At 31.4% G+C, this 14,383-nt stretch overlaps 1 protein-coding gene across 1 annotated transcript in view; it reads left to right on the forward strand.

The window, feature by feature from the left end:
* Positions 1 to 14,383, forward strand: part of LOC114330792 (homeotic protein ocelliless-like) — a 199,182-nt gene that overhangs the window by 175,076 nt on the left and 9,723 nt on the right. The gene's annotated exons all lie outside the window — the stretch shown is intronic.

Genomic DNA, 14,383 nt, shown 5'->3' on the forward strand with positions numbered 1-14,383 from the left:
TTTTGTTCACATAGAAAGCCTATGTTATGAGAATAAGTTGCTAATGAATGCCGTTTGGTAGAAGAAACAGTACTGCCTACCAGTCTGCACGATTTCTTAGAAAAATAGTAAGTGCAAGAGGAACATATGAGTCAGTGCCCCTCGCTACCCTCTTTCCTTCATTACCCATGCCTTTCGATATAATATGTCAGGCAAATACAACAGTATTCACGCTCGTTTATCTAAGATTAACAAACTTGCAATTTACATTTCTTGTGCCGCACACTCGCATTCGTTGAAGTAAGTGCTGCTAAAAGTTGTGTTGGATCAATATCGTATTTTGGATTTGTTCAGTCCGTGTATAACTTTTTTTCAGCCTCTACCCACCGTTGGGAAGCTACGATCAAATGCTTAAATGAAACTCCACTACGCGATCACATTCGCAACGATCTAAACCTTATCCTTAAAAGAACAAGCAGCACTAGATGGACTGCAAGGGCTGATGCAACAAGAGCTTTGTCTAAAAGTTACAACGCTTTCTAGTCTGCTCTTCATACTCGTGCAGAAGACCCTAATCAGAAAGCTAAAACAGTTCATGAGGCTAAGTGTTTGTTGAAAGAAATGTCAAAAGAGAACCATTCATAATGAATGAGTTTTTGGCAACAATTTTAGAACTCATCCAACGCTGTCAGTATATCATTACAGCGAGAAGACATTGAACTTTAAACTGCAGTTCAGTTTCTAAATTCACTTTTGGAGTTCTTAAAATCCCAAAGAGATAATTTTGCTTACTATATACGAGCAGAAGGCCTGCGATCTACAATACTCTGAATATTCCGACGAGAGTAAACGAAAGCGAGCAAGAAAACTACATTTTGATGATGCTAATTCCAATGAAGTTTTTCTACAGGGTGGAGAAAAGTTAAAGGTTGAAACGAATTTACCAATTTTGGATAAGCTAATTATTGAGCTGAGTCGTCAGTTGACAGCCTACGAGTCAGTGAGCTCAGTATTTGGTGACTTGTGTGTTTTTCCAAAACTGAGTGGTACTCAAATAAAGAAGTGTGCTTCAAAACTACATGAAAACTATACTGATGATATTATACCTAAACTGTAAGATGAACTACTGTAGTTCAAATATTTTATGGTCCATCTTCAGGACTTGTACGAAAACAATTTATTTCTGATTCATAGTCTTTTTGGATTATTACTACTGCAGTTCAAATATTTTATAGTCCATCTTCAGGACTTGTACGATAACAGTTTATTTCTGATTCATAGTCTTTTAGGATTATTTATGAAAACAAATTTGAATCGAAGTTTTCAAATTAGTCAGTAGCTTTTAAGATTTATCTTGCGCTAATGATTCCAAATGCAACAGGCGTACAGTAATTTTCAAAAATGAACATTATTAAAAACTGTCGCCGTTTAACAATGACACAAAACAGACTAGCATTTCCCTCAATTATGGCTATTGAGAATGATGTGCTCGAAAATTTGGAATTTGAAGATATTTTTAGTAGTTTTGTTTGTATGAAACTCAGAAAATTTGCTTCATAATTATAAAGCTTTGAAAACTCAAACTAAATATAGTGCACAATTATTTATTATAACATAATTATGTAATAAGCAATAGTATATTATTCAACGAGCATGTAATGATGTGTATTACTCACGATGATGAAGTTTGCGACACGAGCCGAAGACGAGTGTCGTTATTTATCAGAGTGAACCATTACATCATGTGAGTATACTTTTTCTACGACTTTCTTTTTTCATTAGTAGAAAAATTATGTCTAAGATCCAATATAAGGTCGAACTGCACCGATCTGTTTAATGGAAAAACATTATTTTATATGTAAATTAGTATGTTAAACATTATAAAAAACAAGGGGTGCCTGATATAATCCTGTTCTGACTATAATTAATTAATAATTAAAAAATGATTTATTTTATAAATTTGACTGACGTGTTTAACAAAAAAAATTAACACTATCGGTAAGTGCAAAGCCTATAGGATATGTAAAAATAGGGGTGCCTGTAAAAAGCCTGTTCTAAATGGGGGTCGCCTAATTTTTAAAATTTTACAGCATCTACTTATGAATAATTGAACATGTGTAAAACTTTTTTATTACTAATTTTACGAAAAAAAGTTATTCTTTATAAAAAGTTCTACATGATGTAAATCCTATGATTCAACCATCAGATATAAAATTTTGTCAATCTTATACGAGTTATGTCAAAAAATGTTAATTTCGGTCAAGAGTGACTTCGACCTTTCGAAAATTGTTATTATGAAACGGTATTAATAATCAAAAAATATGTATTAGTGCGCAATTACATCATTATAATTAAAAAAAAATTGCAAATTTTTCTGAAATTAGATTCTAAACTTCATTTTTATTTCTTACAAGTAGTATAACTCTTTTATTATCAATTTTGCGAAAAAAAAGCAATTGTTCATAAAGAGCTTTGAATTGTCTAAAACCTAAGGTGCAGCTATCATCAATTTTATAAATTTTATACGGGGTATGTCAAAAAATATGAATTTCGCTCGGGAAAAAAGTTATTCAGCATTAAAAGTATGTTGCAATATAGAATTATATCCTTAAAATTGCAATATTCTGAAATATAAAAGTATGAAACAACTCTTGAGCGAAATTCATTGGCAAAAAAGGAAAATCACTGGCAAGAGCTCGCAATATATGTAGGTACTTATATAATTAAAAGTGCTATGAAATATCCAATAATTTGGAAATATATTTGCATTAGATTAATTAAAAAACTGTAAACATTAAATATTGAAATATATTATAATATATTTTTCAATACAAATCCTAAAATCGGTCAGGAATTTAGACATTTTTGACAACTTTTTTGAAAGGAACGTTCGATATTTCCATATATTTAGCTGTTGCCTGGAAACGAAAAATATCTGTATGGAAATCTTATTTCCTTACAGGAATTTCCTGTAAGGAATAGTAGACTGTACAAAAAATGAGAAAAAACGACATATTTCTCACGAGCGCAGACATTTTTGTTGGCACGAGCCGAGGAACTAGGCGAGGGCCGCAAATCAAGCGAGGGAGAAATATGTAGTTTTCTCATGTGTTGTACACTGTACTTTTTCTATGGATGCGGTTTTGTCAAGAGTTCAAACTTCAAAATTTAATAGTTTAGGTGCTTTTAGCTATATTATATGCATAAATTGAAATAAAATCATCACATTTCCGACTTACTGTAGCCTTCTTTCTTTAATTGTAAGTTCAACTTCCTTCTCATTACCTATTCTTCTCAGTACTTCATTTTCCGTAACTCTATCTACCCAGGAAACCCTCACAATTCTTCTATAGGTCCACATTTCAAAGGCGTTAAGTCGTCTCATTGTCTCCACATTTAACATCCATGGTCCATAACTTATGGTTTTGAATAATAAAATTCTTGTACTGAATAAAATATCTTTAATAATTATTTTTTATTTTTTAATTTGAAATTTTTGACAACTGACATTGTTCATTTATATTTATATCCTTGAAAAAGATAAACGTTTCAAGTAACTATGTGTTGCTTTCTGGTTGCAATTTATAACGATATTTAAATGCTTTATTTATAATGAATAATATATGAGCGCACTTATAACCGGCAAAATAACGCAAAAGATGGAAAACATATTAAGTTGTAAGATAAAAAGAGATGAACCTAGTGGAGGTGTTAAATTTAGCGATAGTAACTTATAGATTGACATTATATTGATTGTTTCCCACCTTTAGACGTATCAGACGAGTTTGAGAAATGCCACTGTCACAGTGACAGTTTTAGTTGACATACTCTTCTGATACATCTAAAGGTGGAAAAAAATCAATATAATGTCAATCTATAAGTAACTATCGCTAAATTTAACAACTCTACTAGTTTTGTTCCCTTTTATCTCACAATTTAATATGTTTTCCATCTTTTGCGCTATTTTGCCGGTTATTAGCACGCTCATCACTGTATATATATATTGCGAGTTTTTGGCAGCGATTTTCCCTTTTTGCCAATTTTGCCAAGTTTACCGATTTTGCCAATGAATTTTGCTTAAGAGATATTTTATACCTTTATATATTTCAGAATATTTCAAATTATAAGGATATTCTTCTATATTGAAATATATATTTAATACTGAATAACTTTTCTCCGGAGCGAAATTCAAATTTTTTTATATACCTCGTATAAAGTATATCTAATTGATGATGGCTGCACCTTAGGTTTTAGACAATTCAAAGCTATTTATGAACAATTGCTTTTTTTCGCGAAATTGATAATAAAAGAGTTATCCTACTTGTAAGAATTAAAAAAAATTATAATTTCAGAAAAACTTGCAAATTTTTTTTTAATTATAATGATGTAATTCCGCATTAAACATATTTTTTGATTATTAATACCGTTTTATAATAACAATTTTCGAAAGGTCGAAGTCACTCTTGGCCGAAATTAACATTTTTTAACATAACTCGTATAAGATTGACAAAATTTGACATCTGATGGTTGAATCATAGGATTTACATCATGCAGAACTTTTTATAAAGAATAACTTTTTTTCGTAAAATTAGTAATAACAAAGTTCTACACATGTTCAATTATCCATAAGTAGACGCTGTAAAATTTTAAAAATTAGGCAACCCCCATTTAGAACAGGCTTTTTACAGGCACCCCTATTTTTACATATCCTATAGGCTTTGCACTTACCGATAGTGTTAATTTTTTTTTGTTAAACACGGCAGTCAAATTTATAAAAAAAATCATTTTTTAATTATTAATTAATTATACTTGTTTTTTATAATGTTGAACATACTAATTTACATATAAAATAATTTTTTTCCATTAAACAGATCGGTGCAGTTCGACCTTATATCGTATCCTCTACTATTTAAAATGAATTTTTCGTTGATTGATAATTATAACAAAAAAAACTAAAATAATTTTTTATTGCTTTAAAATTTAAAATATCTTGGAATTTTACAGTTTCTTGACTATTTCTTTGTTTTATTTCTTCAAGCAACACGTTTTACAACATGAAACAAAAATTTAAGTTAAAGTCTACAAAATGTCCACTAATATATCAAAGGAATACCGCTCGGAGATGGAGTGGTTATCCCAGGTTTTGGAGGAAAAAGACAAAAGTTTCTCCTAGCTAGATGCCTCCTAGCTTGGGTTGCCTAGGGGCCTCAAGATTCTTAATCCGGGACTGGTAAGACCAAAATGAAGGATATCCTTTATAGATGTCATTTAAGCCATAGTTAAAAAACATGGTAAGAGCAGTTGCGATGTTATTCATATCCGGTGTCGAAATATGCGTTAAAAAATAAAAGTTGTCCAGCAAGTTATTCAGAAAAGTGAACAAAATAACAAAAAATTATTTTGGTTTCGCCAATGACATAGCGACAGTGGATACCATACAGTAACTTTAAAATCATAATCAAAATAAACTTCATGTATAGTCTTTTGAAAAGTGAAAGTCGCAGAAGCTTCTCCGAATATAAAGGATAGATCACGATATAAACCAAAAAGTTTTACGTCCAGCTAAACTGAGCGAGAACTTCTTTTATAACTTGGCCATACTCTACGAGGCCAAATTCGAGGGGTAAAAACTATTAACTATTAAGATTAAAAATTTTAACATGAATTATTCAAAATAACTGTTGAAATTTTGAATAATTAGATATTGTTAAAATTTTCGGTAGTGAAATGTTCATTCTAAATGTTATAAAATTTGTTAAAAAAATTAATTTTATTCAATCCAGTTTTCTTGCTTTTTTATTTATTTTTCTCATAAACTAATCACTTTAAGCATCAAGTGTTATTTATATATTTTTGAAATCAGTACAAGGAGAAAAATCCAAATATTAAATGAAAAAAGGTAGAAGTAATTTAAAAAAAAAAATAAGGGATGATACGGGGTGAACGGTGCCTTTCCCGGCAAGCTTAAATATGGCATAATGTATTTCCCTTCAAGTATTATTTCACATATTTTTGCGTTTTTTTCTAAAAATCAGTGGTTCAAAAGTTATTTGGTGGATATAGTATTTGCAAAACCTCTAAATTTTAAAGAACCGCTTGGATTGACAAGAAATTTGGCATACACATAACTAACAAGTCAAAGAAAAAAAGTGATATTGTACCAATGTGTACTTTTACCCTGGGGGTGAGTTTCACTGCTTCTCGAGGGTGAAAAAATGTACGTCCAGAACAGGTACGGAATTCGATAAACTGACTAATTCTAATTAACTTTTGTTATATAGAGTTTTTTCACCAAGCCAATACTTTTCGAGTTATTTGCTAGCGAATATATTCATTTTTAAACAAAATAATCACGTTTTTAGACGGTTTTTCGCAAATAACTCAAAAAGTAAGCATTTTGTCGAAAAAAATATTTTTAGCAAAAATATAGCCTGTAAGAAAATTTAAAAAACGGCGTCTGTGTTATATATTTAGACCTAGCAGAAGCAGAGTTAAAGCTAATGAAAAATAGGTTCATATTTGTCAAATTCCAAATCTAATATTTGAACGTGAATAATAAAAAAATTAAGCGATGTTTGGGGAAGACCCATTACAACTTTCTGAAAGTGTTTAAAAAAAGCTTTATTTTTATTTTATAAAAAAGTTCTAGCATCAAAAGTAAACAAATTACGCTCAAAATAAAGTTGGTCCTTTTTTTTGTAAAAAAATCCGGAAAATCACCCACTAATTAGCATCTCAAATGAACTTATTTGTTACCATTTCACAAGTTGCTTTACTGGTGTATGCATTGTTTATATGATCTGTAAGTTTCATCGGTTCAAAGTTCTTATTTTTGAAAGGGCTGTAGTTGAAAGGGCTCGGAGAGTCACTTATCATGAGTGTATGCAAATTTTAAAACACCAAATCTTAACCAATATTTGTTTTACAGAAAAACAAAAAAATAAAAAATATTAAGAAAAGCAAAGCCAACTATTTTTATTATTGGGGTCGTTGGTACATCCAATAAGTTTTAAGTTATTTTGAAAAAAAAGCATTTTTTTCAAAATTAAAAATTTTAAATATTTTACTTTAAAACCAATTTTTTCAAAAATAAGCACGTTGCATCAATATAACTTACAGATCATATAAATACAATATAAATAAAGCAATATATGAAGCTGTAACGATTTATTTCATTTAACTTGCTAATTAGAGGGTGATTTTCTCGATCTTTTTTTGGTAAAAGCAAAGGGACCAACAGTATTTTGAGCATAACTTGCTTACATTTGATGCTAGAATCTTTTTTTATAAAAACAGAAATAAAACTTTTTAAACTCTGTAAAAAGTTGTAATGAGTTGGCTCTAAAAAGTGCTTTATTTTTTGGTTATTTCACGTTGAAATATTCTATTTGGAATTTGGCGAACCTATTTTTCTTTAGCTATAACTTTCCTTCTACTAGGTCTAGAGACTTTATGCATACACCTGTTTTTCACTTTGTTACAGGCTATATTTCTGCTAAGAATGTTTTTTCGACAAAATACTTACTTTTTGAGTTATTTGCGAAAATCCGTCTAAAAGCAAGGTTATTTTGTTTAAAAATGAACATATTTACTCGCAAATAACTGGAAAAGTATTGACTTGGTGAAAAAACTATATACAACAAAAGTTACTTAGGATTAGTCAGTTTATCGAATTCCGGACCTATTTTGGACGTACATTTTTTCACCCCCGAGAAGGAGTGAAACTCACCCCCAGGGCAAAAGCACACATCGGCACTATATCACTTTTTTTCTTTGACATGTTAACTATATGTATGCTAGATTTCATGTCAATACAGAGGGATCTTTAAAATTTACAGCAAAAACCGCCAAAGAATGCACTAATAGTTTTATCTGAAGAGCACTGTATATTAAAAAAAGCTTGTTAGGCCTTTGAAAAATATAATAATGAAATTTTATAGAGATTTTATTTGTTTCACGAAAAACGTTAAAATAGAATCTAGAAAGCACTACTAGAATTGGAACTTTTAAAAAATATTTAAGCATCCTTTAGATGGCAGAATGGCGCTATCAAGTTGCAATAGAAACAAACAGAAGCGCCAAACGTAAGGATATTCTACCCTCCGGAGACTAAGCATTTGGGAATTAATTTAATTCTAACAAGAACGGCATTCGAGCCAATTACATATCCGACACCCAATGGAAAAAGTTCTCATTCTGTAATGTGACATCAGATTGGTGTTTTGCGATAGAAAGAATTCTCCATAGTGGAAAGTGGAGAGTGTTGTATGTGTGTATGTGTGAGTGGGTCTTTCTACGTAGGCAGCAGCTAAAGAGTTGACAGTAATGGAAATAAATGGGCGGCAGCGGGCAATTTTCTAGATTAAATGTCAGAGAGGCGCAAGGGAAGCTCCTGCTGCTCTATTCCTGCTCCCGTTCGTGATGCCTCTACGACGACTCGTAGTCCTGTTAGTCCTGCTACGTACACTCGCTCGCTATCCTGCCTCCTGACGTCGCCCTTGCGTTCTAATGTTTAGCAGGAATTTTATATTGGTCGATGTACAGGGTCGAATTAGGAGCATTATGTACCAAACCAATTAAAGTGATTAAAAAAAAATACAATAATTTTGTAGAAATATGTTTCCTAATTGCGTTTAAGTTTTGTTCAACAAAATTCAGGGAAAAGTAAAAAATTGATTTTCGTATATTTATAATTTTCTTGCTTGATTGCAGCAATTATACATGTACATAACAATGTTTATCGTCTTGAATTCAGTGTCTCCTGCAGAGGTTGCTGATTAATATGGCTGTTTGTACTTGCGAAGCTGCTGCAAAGAATAGTACGATGTCCCACGCGTTTCGTCTAACTATCTTTCCTATTTTCCATTTTCTTTCCATTTTCTAATATGTTTTCGACAAATTCCTTAGTATTTTTTTGTGAACGAAGTGTGTAGGCGCAAAATTTCGTGCCAATGCTTTTTAAATGCAACCATTTTTCCGAATCCTAAGAAAACTAATAAATATTTTTGAAAAATTTAATTGCAAGTCCCTGAAAGCTTCTATAATGTTTATTTTAACAAGTTACAGGCGTGAAAATGAAGAGAAAATTCAATGTGATTTTAAATTTATTTCGTTTAAAAGAAACTTTTTGTTTATTCTAAGGAACTTTCGGCCCTAGGTAATAATGTAATCTTTTATTTAGCAATTACATTTTTCAAAAATATTTATTAGTTCTCTCAGGATTCGAAAAAATTGAATGCATTTAAAAAGCATCGGCCCGAAATTTTGCGCGTACGCTCTTAAAGCTGTCGTATTTACCATCGAGTTCCTCAATTAAATTGCTCTTTTTTATTCCCTTTCCTTTGCTTCCTTAATTTTGTTTCTAGTGACATTGGGAATCTTCTTCTATCCTTATGTTTATGTTTCCTACGTTCATCCATTAGTGTCAGTAGCTTCTAAGTCATTTTTCTGGTGATCATTTTTACTTTAAAGTTTAGTGTTGAGTGGTTATTATTGTTTATTTAGTTTTTGAGCAATGCATATGTGGATCTGCTACTATGTTTTCTTCTTTGAAATCATGAAATTTTTTATTAATTAGCTGAGTTGTAATTTGAGCAGTAGGTATCTGGTTTTTGTAATTTTTTTAATATCAACTTTGTTGTAATATTTGGATGAAACATCGCCACTTGGGTAACCTTACATATTGTATCCCATTTTCAAACTTCTTACTAATAAGAATGTACCTAATCAAGTTGATTTCTGATCCTTCGATCCTTCTTGTCTAATTGTGCTTTCAACGTTTATAATCTGTCCTTTGGCAGCTTGAGCAAAGTGTTGCTCACTTGCATTTGTTTTTCTATACAAAATTGCAATAGTCTTTCTTCTCTGTGGTTTCATTCACCCAATCCGAACTTCCCAATGTACTTCTCATAACTTCCTTCAATAAATTTGGCATTATAGTCGCCTATTACTACTGAGGTCGCTTCAATGAAAAATATGCATAGGGGGGCGTATAATATAGCTGCGCAACCCGACAGAATGGTATTAATCTATGTACATCAAATGAACTTTTCAGAGCAGCCGTCTCTAAAGTTCGAATCGCTATGATGATCGCCGACCTCCGTTGTGGAGGTCACCCCACAAAATGGGTCATTTTTGATGTCTCGAATTTCCTAAACCTGTGGTCGAGTTTCCTAAACCTATTCTTTAACAATATCACTGTAATAATATTGTTGCCAGACAGATAAATTATCATTGTATACCAGGTGTACCAATCAAACTGTGTTTTTTTCTCAAAGTTCACCATACCCTATGGAATATTTTAGCATTTCTAAAATTAATACTGAAATTAAAACCCAACTATATTCTCAGGTTTTCTTAATATTCTGTTTTTTTATTCATTCGCTTATGTTGGATAATAAAAAAGTTAGGTACTTTAAGAACTAGCCATGTTCTTTATCAATACGGGTGTTTCTAAATAAGCGCGCCAAACTTTAAGGAGTAATTCTGTATGAAAAAATAATGACCGTTTGCTTTATAAACATATGTCCGCAAATGCTTCGTTTCCGAGATACGGGATGTTGAATTTGTTCTTACAAACTGACGATTTATTTATTGATCTAAAGACAGATTGAGATATACAAATGAAATTTGGTAGTTTTTAACCTTCCGTTACTCTCGCCAATTTTTTGTGATCGAATACTCGCGCACGGTGCAGATGACCGGGTCCAGAAATATGAATCAGCATTATTAAAAAAAAATTTTGCAAAATTGTGTACAATTATAATAATATTATTGAATGAATGTATGATCATATAATTTTGTAGATATGCGTTTTTGTCAACATTATATTACTTTAATAAAAAGTAACTTTGTCCATCATCATCTTCATACGTTTTCTCGTCAGTCGATACTTCCTCAAATAATTGTAACAATCTTTGCTTCTCCTTCTCTTAATTCTTATCTAAATATAAATAAACAAATATATAAACATTGAAAATAAGAAAAGTATCTTAAATTACCTTACTAATTAAAACTATCGACGTCTGATTTAAACAAAAAAAAAATGTGCAAAAATACTCACACGCGGTGTACCGCACCGTGTTGCCTAATAATAAAAATACAATACTCTGTTTTGCACTGCACGTGGACTTCACCCACAGTTGACTGATGACTGAAGAGATATATGTAGCAGCAATTCAAAATCTCCACTAAAATCAGAGTTATAGGAAGTTATTTAGAGGGCCGGTCTCATACACTGTGTGCGAGTAACGGAGGGATAAGAAGTTGTTATTGCGAATTTTTTGACATACAATTAAGAATTTTATATTCACCATTGGCGTGCATGCGGGTAATATTACCCACCATATTACCCGTATGCGTGCCAATGGAGAATATAATGTGCAATAACTGTCTGTTAAAACCTACCAAATTTCATTTGCATATCTCAACCGGTTTTAGAGCAAGAAATAAATCGACAGTTTGTAAGAAAAAATTCAACATCCCGTATCTCGGAAATGAAGCATTTGCGGACATATGTTTATAAATCAACCGGTCATTATTTTTTTATGCAGAATTACCCCTTAAAGTTTGTCGTACTTATTACGCCAGTCAATGAGAGCAAGAATAGGATATTACCTCCGAATTCTGTCCTACTGCATGGATTTTAATGGAATTTTGGGCCTAGCCTGTGCTTATCACCTAATTCAATGTCTGCCCTATGCCGATGTGTGCTTTTATCTTGGGGGTGGTTCCCACCCCTTCTTAGGGGTGGAAAAATTTTTGGTTAAAATTAGCAAGGAATTCGCTAGAGAACCTAATTCCAAGCAAAAACTGTTCTATAATTCTCTTTTGAAAACTCAATACTTTTTGAGATATTCGTGGTTGGAAATTGGCCATTTTCATTCAAACATAACACCTTTTCGAACGGTTTTTTGCGAATACCTTAAAAACTATGCATCTAACTTAAAAAACTATATTAAACATTTTTGTAGGCTATAAAAAAGAAAGAGACACGTGGCTTCATAAATCTTCTAGTTATAATACAAAAAGAGATATGGTAGGTGAAATAGTTTGTTTTTTGCTACATTCTCAAATTGGTGTATTCAACTTGAAATAACAGAGAAATGGTCGACTTTAGGTTATAATGCTACTAATACCTTTTGTAGTGCTTGAAAAGGACTTTAAAACGAGCGATATTAAAGGTCTATTACATTAAAAATAAGCGAGATATGCTGCAAACAAAATTGATAACTAATGTATTTTAAGAAAAAATGAGAAGTAATTTTAACCCCCGTCCACTAAAATGTAAATGCATCGTTTTCCTTCCACAATACCTTTTACTAAAGTGTTATTTCTATGTTCAAAAAGTTGTACAGGTTTAAAATGAATGGTTTTTGAAAAAAAACACATGAAATTATAGAGCGCATTTTTATATTTCCTTAAAAATCTTCTTTTTCGCCATGTAACTTGAAAATGATAAAAGATACAGTAATGAAAAATAAAAAAGAAATTTTTATCTGGAAAAGCCCTACATTTTTGTATGGTATCTTTTTTTCGTATCTCTTATCTTCTTCGGGTTACATGGAGGAAGAGGAAAATTTTTAAGAAAATTTAAAAATGCGCTCTATAATTTGATCTTATATTTTTCAAAAACCATTAAATTTAATCCAGTCTTACTTTTTGAACATAGAAATAACACTATAATAAAAAGTATTGTAGAAGGAAAACTATGTATTTAAATTTTGGTGGATGAGGGGTTAAATACACTTCTCGTTTCTTCTTAAAATATATCAGTCATCAACTTTTTTGCAGAATATCTCGCTTAGTTTGAATGTAATCGACATTTAGTATTTCTCATTTTAAAGGTCTTTTCAAGCACTACAAAAGTTATTAGTATCATTATACATCTAAAATCGACAGTTTCTCTGGTATTTCAAGTTGAATACACCGATTTGAGCATGCACCAAAAAACAAACTCTTCTTAGCTACCATGTCCCTCTTTGTATTTTAACTGGAAGATTTATAAAGGAACGAATCTCTTTGTTTTTTTTATAACCTACAGAAATATTTTATATAGTTTTTTTGTTACATGCATAGTTTTTAAGGTACTCGCAAAATTCCGTCCCAAAAAGGTGTCATTTTTCAATGAAAATCGCCAATTTTCAACCACAAATAACTCAAAAAGTAATGAGTTTTCAAAAATAATTATAGAACAGTTTTTGCTTAAAATTAGGTTATCTAGCCTCTTCCGTGGCTATTTTAACCAAAACATTTTTCACCCCCGAGAGGGGGTGGGAAGCACCCCCAAAATAAAAGCGCACATCGGCATAGGGTAGACTTTGTTTCTTGAGCTATTCCCTACTTACTGTGAAAATAAAAGTAAATCGATGTAGTAGGATGGAATTCGGAGCCAAATACCCTCATTGACTGCCCTATATTTAGAAACATCCTGTATTGATGAAGAACATGGCTAGTTGTTAAAGTACCTAACTTTTTTATGGTCCAACATAAGCGAATGAATCAAATACGAAATATTAAGAAAACCTGAGGCTATAGTTGGGTTTTAATTTCAGTATTTTATAAACGCTAGAATATTACTTACACAGGGTGTGGTACAATGATAATTTACCTGTCTAGCAACAATATTATTACAGCGATATTGTTAAAAAACGTGGCTATAACATATTTATTAAAAAAATACTTAAATCGGACAACAGATTTAGGAAATTCGAGACATCAAAAATGACCCATTTTGTGGGGTGGTCGTTTTTTGTGCCGGTCAGGGTATAACAAATACTTAGACAGAGGTGCCACTCGATACGAAGGTATATTTTTTTCAGTATAGTTATTTGGTACTAAAACAAATCTTTTGACATATATGAATATTATTCCCAAAATCCACCCCTGACAATATTGCCGAAGATATCACCAGCATCATTTAGTAATCGCGGACCGACGAATATCATATACGAAAGTTTCTGATATTTACCAGCTGGACCCGAGATTTATCTTCGAATATAAAAATGATATTGTCTAGTTTGATTCCATAAATATCATAAGTTTGATACATAGCTCACACCAAGGCGACTACACAAAAATAAAACTCTGTGCCAACTCTACGTGTACCTGTGAATGAGGGATTTTTGAACAAGGTCGCGTGTTTCTACGTGGTTTTTTTATTTTTTTTTTTTATAAATTTTCACAGTTTACCATATTTGGTAATAATTAAAAATAGTATTTATGTAAAATATATACCAAAATACCAAAATAGAGTGATTTATATAAAAGATAAATCAAAATTTATTAAGCCAAATATGCCAAATAAAGCCACTAATGACATATGCATCAGAAACAAGACCCTAATGACATATGCATCAGAAACAAGACCCGATACAGCCACAACACAAAGACTACTGGAAACGGC

This window comes from Diabrotica virgifera, chromosome 5 (genome assembly GCF_917563875.1).
Source record: "Diabrotica virgifera virgifera chromosome 5, PGI_DIABVI_V3a".
In the NCBI taxonomy this organism is placed as follows: Eukaryota; Metazoa; Arthropoda; class Insecta; order Coleoptera; family Chrysomelidae; genus Diabrotica; species Diabrotica virgifera.